Here is a 21,922-nt window from a genome sequence, read left to right as displayed (position 1 = left end):
AAAACGGGCCTCGTGGCGGTCACGGCATCATCGGCTGCTCTGAGGAGGAAACAGAGCGCACAGCCAGAGCACTTATAAGAGTGCCTACTACGTGTGCGCCTGCAATGTTAAATTTTACCACCACCACCACCACCACCCTACCATCTTCACCTCCCCCACAAAACCACCACCCATTACCGCCGCCGCCGTTACCGCCACCACCACTGTCACCACCGCCACTATGACCATCACCGCCACTGCCACCACCACTGCCACCATCACCATCACCACCATCACTGCCACTACTGCCACCATCACCATCACCACCATCACTGCCACCACTGCTGCCATCACCGTCACCATCACCACTGCCACCATGACCATCACCACCATCACCATGACCATTACCACCATCATCACCACCATCACCACCACCATGACCACCACCACCATCACCATGACCATTACCACCATCATCATCACCATCACCACCACCACCACCACCACCACGACCACCACGACCACTACGCACTCACAGCACAGCCCCAGCCGTCACGGAACGTCAGCTTGGGTGCACAAGCAGGAAAGACAACGAGGGGAAGACGGGGGCCCAGAGCCCGCTGTAACACACAGCATCTCGGTTTGCTGCGGCGTTCCCCACAACCGGATGCCCAGGGCGTGAGTGCAAGACAGGGACCGGTGCGGGGAGACGGGAGCAGGACTGCACGTGCCTGGGACGCTGGGACTCAACATCAAACCCACCCGGAGCAGGCGCGCCTCGAGGGCAGAGCTGAGCCCCTCTCCTCTCCGGACCCCAGCGCCCCCCCCCCGCCCCGCCCCTGCCGACCCAGGGCCCACACGGACTCAGACAGGAGTCACCGAGGCCCAGCTCCCCACAGTCGCCCAGTTGAAGAAAGCACTAAAGGGAAAAATGCCTGTTCTGAATCTGGTGAAATGTGTATTCTTGCAAAGCTATGCAGGCATTTGTTAGTAAAGTATTACTGACATTTAGCATTAATAATCCACAACGTACGGAAGCGTAGCATGCTCCACTTCCCCAGGGGCTCCCCAAACAGCACTGACTGCACCGCCGGGACCGTGCCGCACCGCGCCAGGCGGGGATGCCCGCCCCAGTCTCTTCCTGCAGCGCACGTCCTTCGGAAATGTTAGTCTGTGTCTCCGTGTCTCCGTCCTGTCAGCGCACCAGCCGGGACCCCTCCGGCCCCCATGGCGGGCAAACTCAGAGAGCTGCCCGGGCACGGGATGCCTCCCGCCACCGGCCGACCACTCCGGCTCAGAAGCCAGCCCCTCCGCTTCACACCCTGCTGACCCTTCCCCTTCCTGGAGCTGCGGGGACCCAGCCCCCCAGCGGTCATCAGAGGACCCGCAGACGACATTAATCAACCCCGGCTGCAGGGAACCGTGCCTCTGCCTGTCTAGGAGGAAGGGGTCGGGATTCCGGAAGATGAAGACCCAGGCCACGCCCACTCCTAAACCTGGTGCCGCTCCAGCCCTGGCCTGTGCTTTCTTCTGTGACCCCAAGACCCCCCCGCAGGCCAAGCCTCACTGGGCCCTGGGGAGAAGAGAGGACACAGCCTGGCCCAGCCCTGGGGCCGCTCACAGCCACCCCATCAGCCTGGCACACATGGGGCACTGGTGCCAGGACAGAGTCAGCCAGGGCATGGGGGCCCCAGGGTGGCAGTGGCCATGTTCCCCAAAGTGACCCTCTGGCCCCCAACACACCCAGGACTCTCCTCCCAGGGGCCAGGAGGCGTGTTTGAACAAGGCTTCTCCTACGTGCAAGGCTCTGCTCACACGGCTCCCTCGCCCAGGACACCTGCCTGCCTGCCTGCCTGACCGCTCTCTCCACACACTCCGACTGTGCATCCCCCGGGCTCCCGGCTCGAGAGCGGACGGCGAAACGGAAACAGCTGCTGCCCTCGCGTTGCCCAAGATCTGGCAGGGGAGGCGGCTCATAATCAGATGACTGCAGTGGAGTGAGGTCAGCACTCAGAGCCTGGGGGGCTTCCCGGAGGAGGCGACCCACCTAAGCTGTGTCTTCAAGGAGAAGGAGGCGTCTAACCAGGTTGACCAAGGATGAAACACCAAGCCCCACGAGGTAACTGGTTCTATGTGTCCACATGAGCGCGGGAAAAGATTCAGGAGGGCCCGCCTGCCCCTGGTCCCCTCCCAGGGGATGGGGAAAAAGAGGGTCTGGGAATTTTTGAACAATTGCAATAACAAACACTACTTTAGCGGATTTAGAAGGCAATAAAACTTCGAGAAAAATGTAAGGGAAGGAGAGGAATGAAAATCTGGAGGGAAGCTGGTCCGACAGCCAAGTCTAAAACTGTAACAATTCCTCTACAGGGGGAGGAATTAAGTTTCTCAAAAGCCTCTGCCCTGTTTCGGAGCTGGCCCCGTGAATCTGCTCAGAACCGAACTGTGGGGTGAGCCGTTCCCCCACCTCCGAGTGACCGCGACACCAGAAGGGCGGACACCCCAGGGCTGACAGGCGTGCCCCACCGAGCCTCAGGACGCCCCTCTCCGCCCGCCCCCACCCCCCCGCCAGGAACACTTTTACAAACGTTTCATTTTGCAAGGTTTCAAGATTACACAAAGTTCCAAAAATAGTACAGTAAACGCCTTACACCTCTGTCCAGGCTCACGGTTGCCCACGTGTCCCACCGCTGCTCCATCTACCTACGCAGGTGCACTCCTCTGCACACCTGCTTCTCTCGAGGCGCCACCTGAAGTAAACTGCAGACCTCAGGCCCCTCCCCCTAAACGCTGTGACGTGCCTCTCCGGGGACCGAGGGCACCAGGGCAAAAAGCACCCCACAGCGGTCAACACCAGGACATGGCATCGTCGAGAGATGTCAGAGTCAGTGTCAGCACTCTCCACAGCAACGCCCTGTGCCACCGAGCGGCCCTCCGGCCTGGCCCAGGCCCCACGGCACTTGCTGGAGAGCGGTCAGTCATGTGCGGGACGTGGCCGCACCCATCAGAGGCGCTCTGAGCCACAGACTTCCCCCAAATCATCAACCGGAAAGGTAAAGCACAATGACAATGAGGAATAATAAACATCGTTGGGAAAGGATGGCCTTCGACAGCTCACAGGGCAGGCCAGCGGGAAGGGACCCTGGGCGCGGGCACGAGGGTGACCGGTGCCCCGCTGACGCCAGCCCTGACCTTGGGCTTCGCATCTAAGAGAAACAGCCACACCCCCGGCGGTGGAGTCCCCTGTCCTGGGAGCTGGCGGCACAGACCCGGCGGGCCACGATGCAGAGTCAGGGGCCCGGGCTCACGCCTCTCGGCCTGCTCCGTCACGCTGGAGATGTCACACAGCCAGCCATGCAGGGCCTCAGTTTCCCCGCCCACAGAGCCCCGGCCCTTCCCCGAGGCGCCCTGGGGCGGTTACAGGGCGCTCCCGGGCTTCCTGCGGGCTCTCCAGGAAGAGCTCCGGGGAACACACAGCCACACGACCCCTGCCACACGACCCCTGGCCCACACCCCCGTCTCCGGGTCCCTGGGCACCCCCCAGCCGGACCAGCACACCGCGCTCCTGCTCAGCCCCTGCTGAGGGCCGGCTTCCTCTGCCGCCCTCCCCACCACTGTCCCCCCTCCCCCACAGCCACTTCCTCGCCCTCTGCCCTGCCCCAAGCAGCCCCACGGGCCCCCTCATCCACAGCCACCCCGATCCAGGGTCCCTTTGCCCTGCAGACCGACCACTGCTGCTTTTCTGAGGATCAGGAAACAGGAAACCATACGTGCAGACCGTCCTGGGCTCCCACCGCCCTCGGGGTGAAAACCAAATTCCCAGACCTGGGTAAGGCCCTTCTTCATCTGCTCCTCACCTCCCCCCCCCCCCCGCAGACCCCTCAGACTCTCCTCACCCCCCAAACCACAGCAGAAAGCAGCAGCCCTGACAGGGGGGTGGCATTCTCTAAGGGACGGCTGAGGCCGTGCGGGCTCAGAGAGGCTGAGGAACGGGCCCGAGGCCACACAGCTCAGGAACGACAGAACCAGGGCACAGCTGCGTTCTGAACGGGGCCTCTTCGTTCCACGCAAAAAAAAAACAATGTTTCGTCAACACACATCTCTCTACCCGCATTCTGTCTCCAGACAAAAACGGAAGGATCGCTGGAACCGTGGTTCGAAGGGCGGTGGGAATACAAGTGAACGATGTTCTTTTTTTTCTTTTTGCAATACTTTCATTAATTGTGTCCAGTTTTATGTTGGCAGTGGAAAAATAATAACGGCTAGAAATCAGGGCACACTAAGGGATGGAGTCCCGCGAGCGTCCCACGCACTCCTGGAGGATGCACTGCACAGGTGACAACACGGTGGGGGGCGGGGGCCCTGACTGCAGCCGAGGACTCCCCCACCCCCCGTGTGGCTGGCCCCCCGCTGGACCTGCCACCCAGCCCCGCCCAGGCACGTGGACGCTCCCCTTGCCCACCCGCCCGCCCGCACCTGCAGCTCTCCTGCCGATCCTTGGCTCTCTCTCCCCTGGAAAAGACCCTGGGTTCGGGGCTCAGACTTCTGTTTCTGATTAAAGAGAGCCATGCCTCGCGACCCTTTCAAACGGCTACAAGAGGAAGGACGCATTTATTACCCGGTCACGCCGAATCCCCTCCACTCTCATCCCCCTGAGCCTCAGTTTCCTCCCCCGTCTAAGACGCTGCTACTGACACCATCCACCGCCTGCGACAGAGACTCCCACGGAGGACGAGGCGCCCTGCTCAGCGCACACCACAGCAGGTAGAATTACCCCGTACTGAGGACCACGGAAGCGCTGGATGCTCTCCTAGGCACTAAAGGTACAGAGAGGAGCGAGTCACCGTGCTGCCTTGGAGACTGGAGGTCTGGTGAGAGAGAAGGACTATAAACCCCTAAAGGGCTTGGACTTGACCTTGAGCACAACAGGGAGGCGTGGGAGGTCTATGCCGGGGAGGAAAAGACCAGACACCTATGTACTTCAGACCAGTTGCTCGGTGTCAACACTGAGGGCTGCCTGGAGGCAGCCTCCTGGAGGCAGAGACAGTCCCGAGGCTACACCTTCTCCCGCGGGGGAGGGGGAGGCCTCAGGTGAGCTGAGGGAATGGATGTTTTAGGAGGCGGGGCCAGACAGGACCTGCAGCCGCAGTGAATGGGGCCAGGGAAGGAGCCCTAAAGCTGGAGGGAAGCTGAATTGTACACTTTCGTCTGTGTCTGCCTCTCTCCAAGTGTGCACCAAGCACCTTATCGCTCCTGCCCGCAGGGCTGCTTTTCTGCAGAAACGGGAAGCAGCCCCGGGCGGTGTGGCCCCGCCCCACTCAGAAGGGAGCAGGGGGGCCAGATGGCCAGGGCTGGGCGGTAAGGCCTCCCTGTTTACAGCGGGGGAGAGGGAGGCTCCTGGCGGCGAGCTGACTGGCCTGAGGTCCCACTGAACGTGAGACAGACCAGGGACTCGAGCGCAGAGCTGTCGGGCCCGGGCCCTGCTGCACGACGCCCCGCAGTGGGTGAGCGCCCTGCAGCGCTGACAGCCTGCGTGGCCAGCAGGGCAGGTGTCTTTCTTTCTTTTTTTTTAAAGATTTTATTTATTTATTTTTAGAGAGGGAAGAGAGAGAGAAAGAGAGAGAGAGAAACATCAATGTGCGGTTGCTGGGAGCCATGGCCTGCAACCCAGGCATGTGCCCTGACTGGGAATTGAACCTGCGATGCCTGGTTCGCAGCCCGTGCTCAATCCACTGAGCTACGCCAGCCAGGGCGGCAGGTGTCTTTCAAAGAGGCAGGCGGGGCACAGCCCCTGTTGTCCTGTGCAGTGACCCCTGCACGGACACCCACTGGCACCCTGAAACCACAAAGGGACCCTGGGGAGGGAGAGGGGGTTGGTAGTCACGTCAGGCTCCCCAAAGGGAAAAATATTTAGCAAACACTGATGGAGAGGAGAGAGCCCCAGACTTGGAAGAGATGGGGGAAAGGGCCATCTGGCCCCGCCTCCCCAGTGCACAGATGGGACACGGAGCCCAGAGAGAGTGTGTCTAACCCAAACGCACACGGGGAGGCAGGATTTGCACCCGGCCTCTTCACTCCCGACCCTGCGCTCTTCTTCCCCGGGCTTCATGCTCAGTCTAGTAAACGTTTATAAGCCTCCACGTCCTCCACAGGGAAGTTTATAAGTCACCTCCTCCTCCAGGAAGCCCTCCAGAATTGCCAAGATTGCCGCCACCCATGAAGGCCAGGGCCTCCCCAGAAAGCTCGGACTTCACTGTTGGTCGGACCCAGAGTGGAATCCTGGCCCCGTCCCTTACTGCCTGTGGGACCTGTGTCCCAGCATGTCGCCTGAGCCACAGAGAATCCTGCCCCGAGTGGGTGACTGCTACCGGGTCTGATGCCAAGCGGCCCCTTCCACAGACTGACCCAGAGAACAGCCACACCATAAAGCCTGCAGTCCCCTAAACAGGAACGCGCCCCCCACGGGCCCCCCTGCGGTGCCACCACACCACCCACATCAGAGCCACCACCTTCCACTCCTCGGCTGAGGACCCCTGGCTCGTCCTGCCCCGCACCTCACACCCTGAAGTCCGCCCCCCGCCGCCACTCCGCCCCCCCTCCCCTGTCAGCTCCCTCGGCTCCCGGAGGCAAGTTCGTGCAGAAAGGAGGTTCGGTCAACCCTAACCCCTCCACTCCCGCCCCGCATCTCACTTCTGCATCCCTGGCAGGGATGCCCTGCACCCGCCACTGACCTTTAATCGCGCCTGACTCCTCCCCCCTCCGCTTCCTGTCCCCGCCCCTTGCCTTGGCCACGCCCGGCACCTGCTTCCGGTCCCGCCCCGCCCCCACCGGAAAGCCCCAGTATGTGTGGACCGGGGCCTGGCTCCGGTGCGGAGGCCGCAGGACTCCCTAAATCTGACTGTCAGGGAGCTGGGTCACCTCCTGGGGCCTTGATCTCCCCCTCTGCCCCTGGGAATCGAACCTTGCCCGGCTGTTGAGAAGCCCAGAGAGGAGTAAAAATCACCTGCCCTGGGGGCCTCTGGGTAAACTGCACAGCCAAGGTCAGAGTGGCTGGACAGGGCCCTGTCCCGCCGCCCCCACCTTCCTCCTCGGCCTTCCAGAAACCCCCGTGGAGCACCGCCGCAAAGCCACGAACCCACAGGAAGCCAGGCCCCTTGTCCTCAGACCCGGGAGCCTCCGCTACCGGGGACACTGCCCTTCTGCCAGCATAGAACAAAGGAAAGGGGGTGGCCGGGTCCCCCGAGTCAGGCCGTGTGCATCTCAGGGTCTCACCCCCGCCCAGAGTCCCTCACAGCGGCACTGAGCCAAGAACTGCCGTGTATAACAGCCCATCCCAGGCCGGGCGCGGGCCTGGCGCACCCACCGCAGTCCATCCTCAAGACCTCCTTGTAAGAAGGGTGACAGTATCATCCCATGCGACAGATGAGAAAACAGAGGCTCCGGGGGGTGAAGTCACTTCCCAAGGTTCGCAGCTGGTCAACGGCGTAGTCGGGACTCGAACGCAGGTCTGTGTAACTTGAGGGCCACATCCCTGCTGCCCAAAGAGTGGCTTCAGCCCTGGCTGGCGTAGCTCAGTGGATTGAGTGTAGGCTGGGAACCAAAGTGTCCCAGGTTCGATTCCCAGTCAGGGCACATGCCTGAGTTGCAGGCCATGGCCCCCAGCAACTGCACATTGATGTTTCTCTCTCTCTCTCTTTTTCTCCCTCCCTTCCCTCTCTAAAAATAAATAAATAAAATCTTAAAAAAAAAAAAAAAAAAAAGAGCAGCGTCAGTCTGGTTTCTATTCTAGTCCTCAGGACGCAGCGCCGGGCCGGCGTGCGCTCAGAGGGTCCGAGGGACGCTCTTAGGGATGAACAGCCAGGCTCCTCCCTGCACGCCCCGCCGCCGAGCTCCGAGAAGCAGCGCGCCGACCGCCAGTTAAACGCCGCCGCCTTCGCCCCCACACGCCCATAAAACTGTAGTTTCCAGTCCGTGAAAAGCTTCCAGGACCATCAGAAACCACTTGGATTTCCCACCAGACACGCTCACACACACCGACAGGCTCTGATGAAATCGCTTCTCGCGCTCAGAACCCACACAGCCAGATCCTCGTCAGGGAGAGGCAGGAGAGCTGTTTTCCTCCACCTTCACACGAAGTGGCGAACCTTCCTTTGGAACGTGCTGCGCATGCGAGGTTTTCTTTTGTATCCGGCGTTTCCCCTGAACGCTGAACTGCAGCGGCGCTTTGAGGCAGGGATGGGCAGTGGGAGCCCGTGCCCGCGCCTCGAGAAAAACCCAGCATCGTGGCGGCGCCCACACGCCCGTCAGACGGACTCCCACACAGTTCGGCGAGCGTGCACCCCCAAGAACAAGAGTCCCTGCTCACACGGCTGTCCCTCTGTGCCCGAAATTGTTCCCAATTTTCCAGACCACCTATTGTGCCCCAGTCCCATAACACACGTGTCATTCAGGCCCATGCTAGTGTCCCAGCAGGAAGGGGTGAAGTACCTCGGCCAAGGTGACCCAACCGGCAAGCAGGGGTGGCAAGCTGTCCCCAGGTGGTCTGGCTCTAGTGTCCACGTTCTCATCTGCTGTGCAGGTGCCAGACACGACGCTAGGGCGTGAGGACAGAGCCACAGAGTGACCCAAGCACCGACCGCCTCATCCGAGCAAAGGCCGAATAACTACACTTGCTGGCAAGCAGGCCCCAGGCACCTGCACAGCTGGGGGAGACGCCGGGTCCTTACACACTCAGTCCCGTGCACACAAGGCCCTGGAGAGTCAGCTGCTGTTTTCCTGGTCTCACAGGGACGACATTTCAGCCGAGAGCAGGGAAAGCCCCAGCCCCCACCTGCAGGCAAAGCCTCTGCTCTTCCAACTGCTACCTGCCGGCCCTTTATTGATTCGAAGGGCCCCCTACGAGGCCCCAGAAGAGGCCCCGGCCATCAGGTCATTTCTGTCCCACCTCTGCTGAAATGGGTGGCACACTCACGCCACCGAGAATAAGCCGTTACGGCATTCAAGCGAAGGGCCACTCCTCTTGTGGCTTCCACATCCTTCCTGCACCCGCCAGGCCGTGGGGCTTGAACAGCCCGGGGCACTCCGAGACAGACACCCGCTGGGCGCCGGCCGTGTGCACAGAGCTGGGGGGGTGGGGACTCGGAGCTCATTTGTGTGATGGCTTCTCTCCAGAAGGTGGCTCCAGAACTGGGGGGGTGGGGGTGGCACGAGGCGAGACAAGCAAGGAGACACCAGGGGCTCAGAGGACACTAGCTACAGGACCAGGGTGCTCGGACCAGATGACCTTCCTACCGGGTTCCTCACTGCCGGGTTACTGGCTGGGGAAGACGGTCAAGGCCAACTTGATGGGCACAGACGTTGGCTGAGCCCTGAAATACCCTGGCCCAGGACGGTGTCTGATGGCTCCTGCACCCCTGGGTGAGTTCTAGGTGAGTTGGGGAGACAGGCCGGCAAACAGGCTGTTGTAACAGCACAGCCGGTGACCAGGAGACCGAGGGCCGAGCAGAGTGAGGGAAGGACGTCTGCAGGGGCGTGGGCCGTGCTGAGATGTGGGCCTGCAGACAAGGGAGCCCCCCCAGTGGAATGGCATCGAGGTGGGGGCGCAGCCGCAGAGCACCAGCCCTCTCGTGTATTCCCTCCTTCGTTCAGCGACCCCCTCAGGGCCTGCCCTGCCAGGCCCTGAGCTCTGGCCGGCGAGTGAGAAAGGCCACAAACAAGAGCCTCGCAGAGTGGCCAGGGCTGCGACGGACGTGGGGGCCTGGGGGGAGGGGAGTGCTGAGGAGTGCAGATGTGCAGAGACGGGAGGGACGAACAGAGGGGTCTCGGCAAGTTCAGGGCAGGCAGACCATTGCATAAGGTGGGGGCTGGTGTTACAGACCAAGTAACCTTGGATTTTGTGTCCCCCCCAAATTCACAGATTGGAACCCCAACCCCCAAAGCACAGCATTTGGGAATGAGGTATTGGGGGGTGGATTCGATCATCCCGGGGAGCCCTCCTGACGGGACCAGAGCCCTCCCAGGAAGAGACGCAGGACAGCTGGCTCTCTCTGTCCCCCCACCTGGGGAGCGCGCAGGGAGCGGCTGGCCCTCTGCAAGTCGGGACGCCAGCGCTCCCCAGGGACGGAGCTGGCGGCAGGTGGTCTTGCGCTCACAGCCAGAGGATGACAACACAGACACGGGCGTCTGTGAAGGGGTGGTGGTCGCTGCCCAAACAGAACAGAACCTCCAACCCCTCAGGGCATGGGACACGGTGACGGACCTGTGTTCAGACCACGTGCCGTGCAGAGCAGGGCTCCAGGAAGGAGTTTGTCGGGGGGGAGGACAGGACTTGGAGTCTAGGCAACACAATGTTTGATTCTCATTTGTTTAGGTGTAATAAGCTATGCAAATAGCATGCAAATTCAAATAAGCACCACACCAAAATTTAACCCCCCTGGTGAGCCCCCAGGACAGGCAGGATGCAGACCTGAGACCAGGAGGGGCGGGGAGGGCAGGGGAATGGGCTCTCCAAAGTGGGCAGCGGGAGCGAAGGCTCGGAGGCCAGAAACAGTGGGAAGCCGGGCGTCCAGTCCAGCAGGGACAGGAAGGCGTGGCTGTGAGTGATGGAGGACGAGATGCGCGGGGAGGAAGCGTGTGGGCTGGGACGTCAGGCCAACAAGGCAGAACTTAGCATCAACTGCGGGCTGGGCCCTGCGTTTGCTGGTGTTGGTTTCTGATTTCACTGCACTGTGGTTGGGAAATGGACTTTGTATTATTTCGATTCTCTTGAATGCACTGAGGTCATTTTATGGCCAAGCATACGGTCTATCCTGGAGAAAGACCCCTGCGCACTTGAGAAGAATCCATCTTCTTGGTGAGGCTGTGGAGAAAAGGGGACCCCCACGCACCGTTGGTGGGAATGCAGACTGGTGCAGCCACTGTGGGAACAGTGTGGAGATAGCTCCAAAACTAAAACATAGAGCCACCGTATGATGCAGTGACTCCATCTCTGGGTATTTATCCAAAGAAAGTGAAAACACTAACTCAAAAAGACAAACACAGCCCCACGTCCACTACACCGTTACTCACAATAGCTGTGACACAGAAACAACCTCAGCGTGCACTGTGCACACACTGATAAAGAAGTGGCAGCATGTACAATGGAATAGGACTCAGCCATAAAAAGGATGAAATCTTGTCATTCCCAACAACACGGATGGATCTTACAGGCATTGTGCTAAGTTAATATGTCAGGAAGACAGACAGAGAAAGACCAAATACCATATGCTGTCACATATATGTGGGGGGAAAAAACAAGCTTATAGATACAGAGAAAAAACTGGTGGCTGCCAGAGGTCGGGGAGGAGACGGGGTGGGCAAAGCGGGCAAACGAGCCTAAAGGCACAAACTCCCAGTTATAGAATACCTGAGTCCGGGTATACCTGAATACCTGAGTCACAGTTAATAGTGCAGTCTGCATATGTGAAAGCTGCTAACACAGTAGATCATAAAAGCTCTCACTGCAAGAAAAAAAATTTGCCAGTATGCGTGGCGATGGATGTTAACCAGACTTACCATGGCGATCATTTCACAACATAAACAAAGATCAAATCACCATGCTGTCTGTATACCTGAAGCTAATATGTCAATTATACCTCAAAATTTCAAAAAAAAAGAAAGAGTGTGCATTCGGATGTTCTTGGTGGAGCATTCTACAGATGCCCGTTGGGTGTAGTTGGTTCGCCGTGTTGTTTAAGTCTCATATTTCCTTGTGGACCGTCTGCACCTGCTGCGATGAAGACAGAAAGCACCGCCCTAAACGCACCAGCCCAAACCCTCACCCGAGAGTGATTAACTCACCCCCGACCCGCATTAGTTAACCTACTACTCATCAACAAACGTGAAGGGAAGCTACAGTCCAGAAGCTTGTGAGCCATGAAATCCCAAACCACAGTCTGCGCTGTGACCACCTGAGGCTGGGCACCCAGCACGCCCCACCCCCCCACAACACCTCCTGGCGTCAGCACTCCCAATGGCCGATAACCTATCGGCAACGGGGCTGGGTTGTGTATTTGGTCCCAAGGGTCTCCCATTCGTTTTGGCCCATCCCTATACAAAGACGGGGGGACCCAGAACGCCAGGTCCTGGGTGCCGGGCACACTTCCAGGGAAGAGAGACGAGTCGGTGAAGCGCCCGTTTGCCCAGCGGTGTCAGCAGGTTAGGCACGGTCCCCGCCCTCGTTCAAATCAGACGCCTGGCCGGCAAACAGAACCCTGTCCGGCCCTGACCCGGGAAGGCTCCTAGGCTGCTAGAGGAGCCCAAGTACCAGCGGGCGTGACGGGCTCACACCCCCGGCTGCCCCGGCCCACGGAAGCAGCCCTTTGACTTCCAAAAAGAAGGAGTGTCTTCCAAAGCCCATGCCGAGGCTCAGCTTGGGAGGAAGGGGGAAATGAGGCCAATTTAACAACAACAACAAAAATGACCTTCTGTGAACACCCGTTGGGGGGGGGGGGTCCTATGGTAATAACAGCAGGCGCTTGCAAGCAGGAGTGGGCGTGGAAACAGGAGGACCTCGTCAGCCGACCCCCGCAGGGATGGAAAAGGCCCTCCCCGGGACCTCTCCGCATGGAGCACAGGCACCCTGGGACCCGGGCAGGACGCCAGAGCTCAGGGTGAAGTGCTGGTCTCCCTCGTGGCTCCCGGCTGGATCGGGGACTCAGGCCAGATGCCGTCCCAGGCCTAACAGAAAGCAGTGGGGACGGAATCCGGAGAAGAGGAGACACACAGGACGCCAAGGTGGCCTTCCCACGCCCTGACAATCAGCGGCCCTCGTCCAATCAGAGCCGGCAGAATCAGCTGCCCTTGTCCAATCAGAGATGGTGGGGGACAGCCCCGCCCACTGTGGGAAGATGCTCAGAGAGGTCAAGCGTGCAGGACCCGTGGAAAAGGAACGTGCAGGTGCAAATTACCCAGAGAATAGCACACTCCTGGCGCAGTCACTGTGTGCAGAGTGGAGGTGACAGGGGAGTGGCCCAACGCTCCTGAGCCGTACCAAAGGAAGCATGTGACTGCCAGGTAGAAAAAGCCTACTATGCGCCAGGATGGACTAGGTCCATCCCTGCTCTCCTCAGGAGGCCTGCACTGGGGCTCCTAACCAGAGACTGAAGATGAATAAACAGGAACCGCGTTCAAATTAAAGCTGGGGGAGCCTGCAGGGGGCGCCCTCACACCCTACCACTCACCCCCCGTGACCCCACACAGGAAGAGCCCACTCTCCACCCTCCAACAACAGGAAGATGTTCGTCCACTCTACTACAGGGGCAGGAAGAAGGAGGATCTTCTCCTTGCCCAGCAACCTCTCAGCCAATGAGAAGCCACCACACCTCCAACTCCCGCTTTCCTCCAATGAGCTCTTTGTTTCCAGCAGCTGCCCCCTTCCCTCTGGAAAAGCGCATTCCTCTCCCTTCTTCTCGGGACTTGTTCGGGGCTTGCCATCCCACCGCGGGTCCGGAATTGCAGTCCTTTGTTCCCCAAAAGCTCATTTTGCTGGAGAAATGTCTGGCGGTTTACAGTCAGCAAGACCCAGCTCTCCTCACCAGCACGATTCTCCATCATGCCTCCTTACCTCTTGCTGGAACCGCCACAGTCTTGGTGGCCCAGTTTGTGTTTTATCAAACTTGTGAGGACTGTGGGTCTCCCCTCCCCGCCCCCCACCCAAGGATGAGCCGCCAGTGGGCGGGGACTCGGCATGCCTGGTCCTCATGGGGCCCTGGCTCCCTCCAGGGGCACACAGGAGGCCCTCAGAGGTGCACTGTCATTGTCGTCATCAAACTGAGCTCCCCGTTTAGAGACAAGGAAATTGAAGCACTCGCACACACACACAAAAAACATTAACTAACCTGCCTGGAGTCACACGATTCACAGAAGGCAGCGCCACCCCCCTGAGCCCAGCTCCTGCCCTCCAGAGCTTACAGCGGACAGCAGCACTGCCCGAAGGAGTGCAATGTGAGAGCCCCACAATGATTTTAAACTTTCTAGAAGCCACATTAAAAAAAAATTAAAAGAAGCAGGTGAAACTAATTTTAGTAAAACATTGACTTAGCTTAATAAATCTAGTAGTAACGCTTCAACTTGCAATCAATGTTAAAATTACTACTGAGCTCTGCCCTGGCAGGTGTGGCTCAGTGGACTGAGTGCCAGCCTGAGAACCAAAGGGTTGCTGGTTCGATTCCCAGTCCAGGACACACGCCTGGGTTGTGGGCCAGGACCTAGTAAGGGCTCACGAGAGGCAACCACCCATTATGTTTCTCTCCCTCTCTTTCTCCCTCCTTTCTTCTCTGTCTAAAAATAAATACATAAAATCTTTCAAAAAATTGTTACTGAGCTCGTTTACTCCCTTTTTCACTCCAAGTCTTTGAAACCCAGTATGTGCTCTTCACTCGCCAGCTCAGGGCAGTTCAGACAAGCCACATTGCAGCGCTCAATAGCTCTGTGTGGCTGCTTTTTTTGGACACTCGGCTCCAGGAGGTCCCCTGGCTTCTTCTGGACACACAAGTGTACGAGTTAGGGAACTCATTCTCAACCCTTAAGACCACGGCTACAACTGCCACCAGCAGCAGCACCAGGGGACAAACACCCACTGCACCCCAACGTGGCTCTGGACGGTCTGCACAGGTTACGCCTGACCTTCACACCCGCCCCAGGACACAGGACACTCTGCACGAAAGGAGCTCAGAAAGACTGAGTGATGTGCTCCCGGTCACAGTGCCAGCGCGGTGGGGCTGGGAAACCGCTGCCACTCTAGCTTCTGGGGACGGGGGACTGATCGCAAACAAGGTGACAACCCCACTTCAGATCGTGGTAATTTTGGGAGAAAGCAGTGCCCAAAGGAGCATAACAGCGGCGGGTGGGGAGGCGGCTTCTGCCTGGGACTAGGCGGGGACGAGCTCTCGGAGGAGGGAGACTGAGGCGGAGACGTGAAGGATGAGAAGATGCCACTCTGGCCAGGGCAGGGCGCGCGGGTGCCAGACAGCCAGCAGCAAACACAAACGCTCCACGCAGGAGAATCCGGCCTGATCCAGGAACCAACGGCAAGGCAGCCAGCCTCCCAGCACGGTGCCAGCCGCCTCTCCAGGCCGCTCGCTTGGCCCCCACGCCACCCCCCGGCCTCAAGGCGCTCCCACGCTGTCGGTTGCAAAATGAGAAGCCAGGAAACCATTCTTCAGATGTCAAGAACAAGCGAGGCTGGAGCTCCGGTGCAGGGCCTGGCACAGAGCGCGCTTCCTCGCCGTCTGACGAGTGGCTGAACCGAGGCACCGGGGAGTGGAGGGTGGGGAGGAGGGGCAGTGGAAGCACTAGAAGAGCAAACCCGGGCAGCCAAGGTCCTGGGCAGAAGGCTTTTTAACTCTCGGAGTCTTGCTTCAAACACTAGTCATACTAGCCAGAAGGTGGAAGCAAACCAAATACCCACCAGAAGACCATAAAATGTAGTGCGTCCATACACTGGAATAGTATTCAGCCCCCAAAGCACTAGAGTACGAACACAGGCTACGATGCGGGTGAACCGTGAGGACATCACACTCAGTGAAAGGAGCCAGGTGCAGATCATCGCACCTGCATGAAATGTCCCAGACAGAGAAACCAGGAACAGACGGCAGGTCGCGGTTCCCAGGGGCCGTGGGGAAGGGTGGGGGGTGCGGAGCGCCGGCCCAGAGGGTGTGAGGTTTCCTTTGGGGCAGAGAAAAGAGCTAGACAGAGGTGGTGGTTGCACGACATGATGAACGTGGTCAGTGCCACCGGAGGGCACACTTCAGAGAAGTTAATCTTATGTTGTGTGAATTTCACCTCCGTTTGAAAAAAAAAAAAAAAAAGGAAGGAGGAGAAAGAAAAAGACTGATTTCAACGGAAGAGGCAGGCCGCCATCCTGTTAAGTGAAGCCCTGTGTCCCCGTGAGCGGAGAGGAGGGACCCGCCTCCAGGGGCAGCGGGACACGTGGGGCGGGGGGCGAGAGAGGACAGAGGTTCCGAGTTTCAAAGACTCGAAAGGCTACTTTACCAGGCCACTCTGCTCCTCCACTCCTGGCGCCTGTCCTCCAGAGGAAGCCGGACGCCCTCGGGGGTGTGCCCCACCCCCGGCCCCCAGCCCCAGCCCCCAGCCCAGGGGCCAGTCTGGGACTTCCAAATCAGAGCGCAGCCAAGGCAGAGGCACGGCTCCAGCGGGCGCAGCCAGCACGTCCCCTGACCGGGCACACACAAGGCCATTACCGCCACAATAGGCAGCCCTTGGCAGTCCTGGGCTGGCCACACACAGAACCTTCTTTCATCCCCGAAAGTGGCCCTTCGGGCAAGTCCAGGTCACAGGGGAGAGGACAGCAGGAGGCCGGCATCCACACAGCATCTGGGTCCTCCCGGGTCCAGTCCGGGGTTTCAGGAAGCATGGTGGGTCCTGAGGATGCTTCCAGGCCCTGGAAAGGACAAAGGGGACACCAAGGGCCACAGGGAGAGGACAGATAGACTTAATGCCCGATTAGGGTGTGGCTGCCGGAGGGAAGCGCATCCTAGCTCCCGCCCACTGCAGGGGGCTGGGCCTTCACCTCTGTTCTTGATTTCAGCCTCACCCCACATGGCCTGCAGGGGGCGCCGGGGCTCACCCCATGTTACGGAGAAGACAGTGAGCTGGGGAGGGTGCAGACGCTTGAGCCAGGAGCAAGCTGGTAGCTCGCAGAGCCAGCATTCAAACCCAAGGCTGCCACGGAGCCCCCCTGTGCTGCCCCCCGTGCTGCCTTAGACATGGCCACCGACACTCGCTTCCTTCGGCAACGCCCCCTCCAGGCAGCACGGGGTCATGGTCACCGACGTGAGCTGCCAGTTCGGGTGACAGGGTGACAGAAAAGTTCTGGAAATGGAGGTGGCAATGGCCGTGCAATGGTGCGGACACACCAAATGCCACCGAACTGGACACTTCAGCGTGGGAGACGTGTGAGCCGCACGATTAAACAGCAAACGTGTGTGACACAGGGATCGTTCAAAACAAGGACACGATCCGGGCCACGAGGCATCACCCACAGATTGTTTAGAATAGACATCACACAGACCACGTTCTCCGAACATGGTAAGATTCCACTAGAAGCTAATAAAAATATAAACCTCTTCCCCCATCCCCAAGAAAAAAATAACAACAACATGGGCCGCCTGGGTTCAAATCCCTGCTCCCCACTGAGCAGCTCAGTGACCCTGGACAGACCTGAGGGCCTCTCTGTGCCCAGATGTACAGTGGGGAACGCAGCCATCTCCTCTTGGGCTCGTGTCCCGGACTGAAGGGACTCAAATCAGGGACAACAGACAGGGGGTGGGGGGGGATTCCTTCTGTAAATGTTTCTGGCTTTACAGGTGTCTGCCACAAGGGCCAAGTCTGCCAACACAGCGCAAAGCAGCCACAAACAACAGACGCGCAAATGGACGTGGCTGTGTGTCAATAAAGCTTTATTTACAAACATGCAGCAGGCTGAAGGGTCATGCCTTGCCAACCCCTGGCATGCACCCCGGCACTCGGTAAGTGCTTGGCAAATGCTTACTATTATAATTAAACATGTCATTTATCTCGCTTCACAACCAATGAAAGGTACCATACTTCTTGTTACACTTCTGAAAATAAACACGAACACCAAAGGCAAGCACCGAGCCCCTGTCCCTGCTGGAGAGCTGGCCCCCACTCACTGAGCAGCCCGGTGCTTTACCACCAGGCTGTCCGGGCTGCTTTTTCCGGGCGATTCTGAACCAGCAAGCTAGCCAGTCACCTCCCTGCCCACCCCCAAGCATGCCTGCCTTCCCACCCCTCCAGGCGGGGCTCCTCTGCCCCACCCGTCACAGAGTGAGCCCACCCCCCGCCACCCCAGGCCCCCTCCCCACTGGCCCAAATATAGTCCCTGGGCGGGCCGGCTGGCCTTAGAAAGGCCGGAGCAAGGAAAACATTGCCTGAAAGCACGCAGGGCTAGAGTGACAATGCTGAGGTCCCCCTGCTGGCCAGCCCCACACTCCTTTCTGAGCTTCGATGACACAACACCCCTGGCTGCCAGCACTGGCTCAGAGGTAGCAGGCGCCTCTCTCTGACTTCACACACCTGCCCTCCCACAGGAGGGTCACCCTCCCCTGCAGGGCTCGGCCTGCTCTCGGCGCCACACCTGAGCTGTGGAGCAAGGCTCAGCGACCACTGACTTCCAGCCCCACCCCCGCGGCCACACACAGCCCTGGCTTGTCAGGTGCCCACGTAATCCTCACCCCGGAGCAGTGCTGTGCAGCTTCAATGAGACCACTCACAGCAAAAGTGGGGGTTGGAGCAACAATAGCCACTTTCCCTGCCTAAACGCCAGAGGAAAAGGAACTGGGCGCTGTGAAGTGACTTGCCCCAGGTCACCTGAGCTGGCCCTCACTGCAGCGGCTCTGACCCCGCCCTGTTCCTTCATGGCTCGGGGGCCGCTGCTTAGGATCGGGAGTCCCATTAAGAGTTTTCCTAGGAGCTGGGTGGAAGTGACCGCAGCTACCTCGCCCAAACACCGAGCAGGAAAGAAGTCCAGATGAAAGGCATCCAAGGACCTGCCTCGGGACCAGGGAGGTGGCGTACGTGGATTCTGGGTTTGGGGTTCTCACAGACAGCTCAGCACCTTCTCCAGTCTGCACACCAGTCTGCACAACCCACGCGAGGCCACGCGCCCCCACCCCGCGCCCTTCCTGTTCATCGCCACTGCTTGAAGACTTCACTCGCTGATGTTAGCTGGGAACATTCACCAGGGTGTTTGTGGAAAAGCTAAGGGAGTCATTTCAAATCACTTATCACACACTCCCTCATCATCGTCATCACCACTGACTAAGTGCCTCCTGTGCCCAGAGCACCGCCCCGCTGAAGACGTACACCATCCTCATCTGTACAGGAGACAGAGGCTCGGGGAGGTTGACCTTCTTGCCCCAGGTCACATGGCCACAAGGAACGGGACACAGGTGAGTCCATATTCCAAAGCCCTACAGGTTGACCTGACAACCACGGGGGGGGGGGGGGGTTGACTAAGGTCCAGGACACACCGAGGTCATCCCCGACCTTCCCCAGGGAGGCACCCCATGCTCGGTAGCAGGCCCAGGAGGGAGGCGCCTGCCCAGTCTCAGCTGCATGAGGGGCGAGGCCCGAAGGGGAGCCCCGGCAGCTGGCTCCAGAGCGGGCAGCGGCAGCTTCCCAGCCCCAGGAGTTAAACGAACAGCCACCGCACGCAGAGCTGACGGCTGCTGGCTCAGAATGAGAAGAAACAACTTCTAAGACCAGGAAGGGGGGGCTCCAACAAGCGTCTACCTTCTCCCCCCTCACCCCCAGCAGACCCAGGGCAGCCCCCCACACTCTCCCCCTCTCTGTGCACATCTCTGAAGGCACGGGCAGAGTGGAGCCCGTGGGACTGCCTCCAGGAAGATGGAGCCCCCTGCAAAGCCAGCCGCCTCTCAGACCTACTATGCCCCCAGCACCCAGGGGACAAGGCCTGCTTAAAGCGAAAGGACGCGAATAGTATCCTGTGCGTGGGAATAAAGTGCTCAGAGAGCACAGATCAGAGGGCCACACGGTCTGTTCGGCAGAGCCAGGGACACCCCAAAGAAGTAATGTGGGAGCTGGGGTCCATCGTAGGAACAGGAGTTCCCCATACAGGCAATGGCGGCTGAGACGGTGCGGGTGCAGGGGAGCAGGGGGTGCCTCGGACGGTTTGTGGAGCAGGGAAACGGCAATGATCACATGTGTTGGGCCCACACGAGGGGCACCTGGGCGGGAGAAGCTGGAAGGTGAGAGCTGCCCCGGACTCGGAGCAGAGACGTCCAGCACGGCAGACCACGTGCACGAGTCTCGGCAACAACAAGAACTTCGAGATCGTCCGGACGCCTCCACGGAGTTGCCCCGAGACCTCCCTCGGGGCAGCAGGTTTCAGCAGGTTTCCACGGAACGGACAACGCCCACGCTGGCCCGAGCGCCCACCCCATCCCCAAACCTTCCCCTTCTCATCCATCCGCCTCATGATGAGCTAGGGGTGAACCCCCACTCCCCCGACCCCCGACCAAGGCCCTGTATTTACTGTGGGCGGCGCCCTGTGTGACAGGCGGAGGTTGTCCCTGCCCTCCCCAACGTCCTAAAATGGTCGGGGAGGCGGAAGCTCAGGGAGGCCATCAGAGGGGACAGTAGTGCGTCCAGCTCTGCCGCACAGGGAAGCTCAGGAGGGGCAAAGGGCTCTCCTTGACCTTGGTCCAGACCGAGTCAGCCGGGTGAAGGAAGGGCGTTCCCAGAGAGGGAACAGCACGAGCAAAGGCCCAAGGACAGAGCGCCTGGGAGTGCACACGGGAGGGCTGGGGATGGTGGAGGCGACCCGGCGGTTCGATACAGCACAGTATCTCCAGAGCTTAAGGAGCCGGGCAGACGCTGGCGGAGAGCCCAGACCGGCCAAGCAGGCAGGAGAAGGGCAGGGGAGGTGGGCGGGGGAGGGGGGTGCTTCTAAGGCGAAAGACTAAGCCTGGCAATTGGCCTCTGTCAGGGATGACCAGGCCGGATGCATCCTCAGGAGCCCGCAGCAAAGAGGGTGGAGAGCCGGAAAGATGGAGAGAGGGAGAGAGGAGCTGGAGTCGAGGGCGTGGCGCACTCACACAGGCCCGAGAGGCCGCTCGCGCGAACGCAGGGTGCCCGGCAAGGCGCCCGGCCCCGCTGAAGCCAGTTCCCATACGCCATCTCCGGAGGCCTGGTGCGCCCAGGGCGCGCCAGCCAGGCAGGAGGGTGGGTACCAGCCTTTCTTCCCATCTCTCCAGCCTCCTCCCCGGCGCCCACGTGGGCGGAGCAGCGCGGGGGTGTGCGTGGCAGGAGCTGCGGCAGCGTGTGCCGTGCGTGGGATGGGGGGTGCAGGCAGGGCAGCCTCGCCCTCCCGGGCCCCAGCTGCCGCTGCACGGTCCCAGGCTCCATCCTCTGTGCTACCTCGGCCGGGATCCGGGGACCCTGACCTACCTGGCCGGTAGGACACTGAGGGTAGAGGCCGGTCACGCCCCCCTAGCCACTCCCGGGAGGCACTTGGCGGATCCCCCTCCCCCTCCTTAGTTCGGGGGCGGAATGGGAGACGTACGGAAATGGGGTTGGCGCGAGGAAGAAAGAGGGGCTGGGGCAGGGCAGGGAGGGACGCAGGGAGACAGGCGACCCGGAAGCCTCCGGCTGCAAGATGCTGCGGGGAGATGTGGAGAGGAGTGGGGGATGGAAACGAAAGGGTGGGGGCCCACCGAAAAGAGAAGCGAAAGTGGCAGGGGGCTCAGGAGGGGGCGCGAAGGCTGGAGGAGGAGGTGGACGATGGGGTGGGGCGGCACCGGTCACCGCGTCCCTTGCCGCCAGGTCCGCGGGTCCCCTCGGACAGCGCGCGCCTCCCTCCCCCCGGCGTACCTGTACCTACCTGCTCGGCGCTCGGGCCCGAGCCGGGCGGCAGCAGCGGGCGCAGCGGGCGCAGCCCCGCGCCGCATCCTCCGGCCGCCACCTCCCTGCCCCGAGATTACGCTGCCGTCGCCCCCGCCTTATAAAGAACAAAACGGAAAAGAAAAAGGATGCGTAAAAAAAAAACACGTAAGAAGCAAAAGGTGAAGACGGCCTGATGCGCGCGCCGCTCGGCGGGGGTCCAGCTGCAGCGGCGCGGGTGACAGTGCTCCCGGCAGCCGGCCGGCGCGTGCCGCACACTCCGGGTGCAGCTCCGGCGGCCGCCCGGCGCCGGGCTCCCAGTGAGGCCACGCCCCTGCCCCGAGGCGCCTCTGCGATTGGTCCGTCCTCCTGTCAGTCAGAGAGGAGGGCGAGGTGCTCGCCTCGCCCCGCCCCCGCCCAGAGCCTCTGCTGAGAGCGGTAGCGCTAGGGCAGAGGAGGCGCTGGCTGGTCTGAGCGTGCGCACTGGGCCGGGCAGCCCGCGCCGGGGAGTGGCTGGGGT

General features: G+C 60.4%; 1 protein-coding gene across 4 annotated transcripts in view; it reads right to left on the bottom strand.

Annotated features, from left to right (window-relative positions):
* The window catches only part of JAKMIP1 (janus kinase and microtubule interacting protein 1), an 89,236-nt gene extending 67,530 nt beyond the window's left edge, over window positions 1–21,706 (bottom strand). For 3 of the 4 annotated variants that reach the window (XM_036018649.1, XM_036018645.1, XM_028506818.2), the window contains exon 1: window positions 21,404–21,706. The gene's annotated coding sequence lies outside the window, so the exon portion shown is untranslated. The remainder of the gene's footprint in view (window positions 1–21,403) is intronic. The other variant, XM_036018655.1, reaches the window with a different exon arrangement.
* Between the last annotated feature and the right edge of the window lie 216 nt (window positions 21,707–21,922).

This window comes from Phyllostomus discolor, chromosome 1 (assembly GCF_004126475.2).
Source record: "Phyllostomus discolor isolate MPI-MPIP mPhyDis1 chromosome 1, mPhyDis1.pri.v3, whole genome shotgun sequence".
In the NCBI taxonomy this organism is placed as follows: Eukaryota; Metazoa; Chordata; class Mammalia; order Chiroptera; family Phyllostomidae; genus Phyllostomus; species Phyllostomus discolor.
The sequence above is the reverse complement of the archived record's forward strand: the minus strand, read 5'-3'. Positions and strand labels throughout refer to the sequence as shown.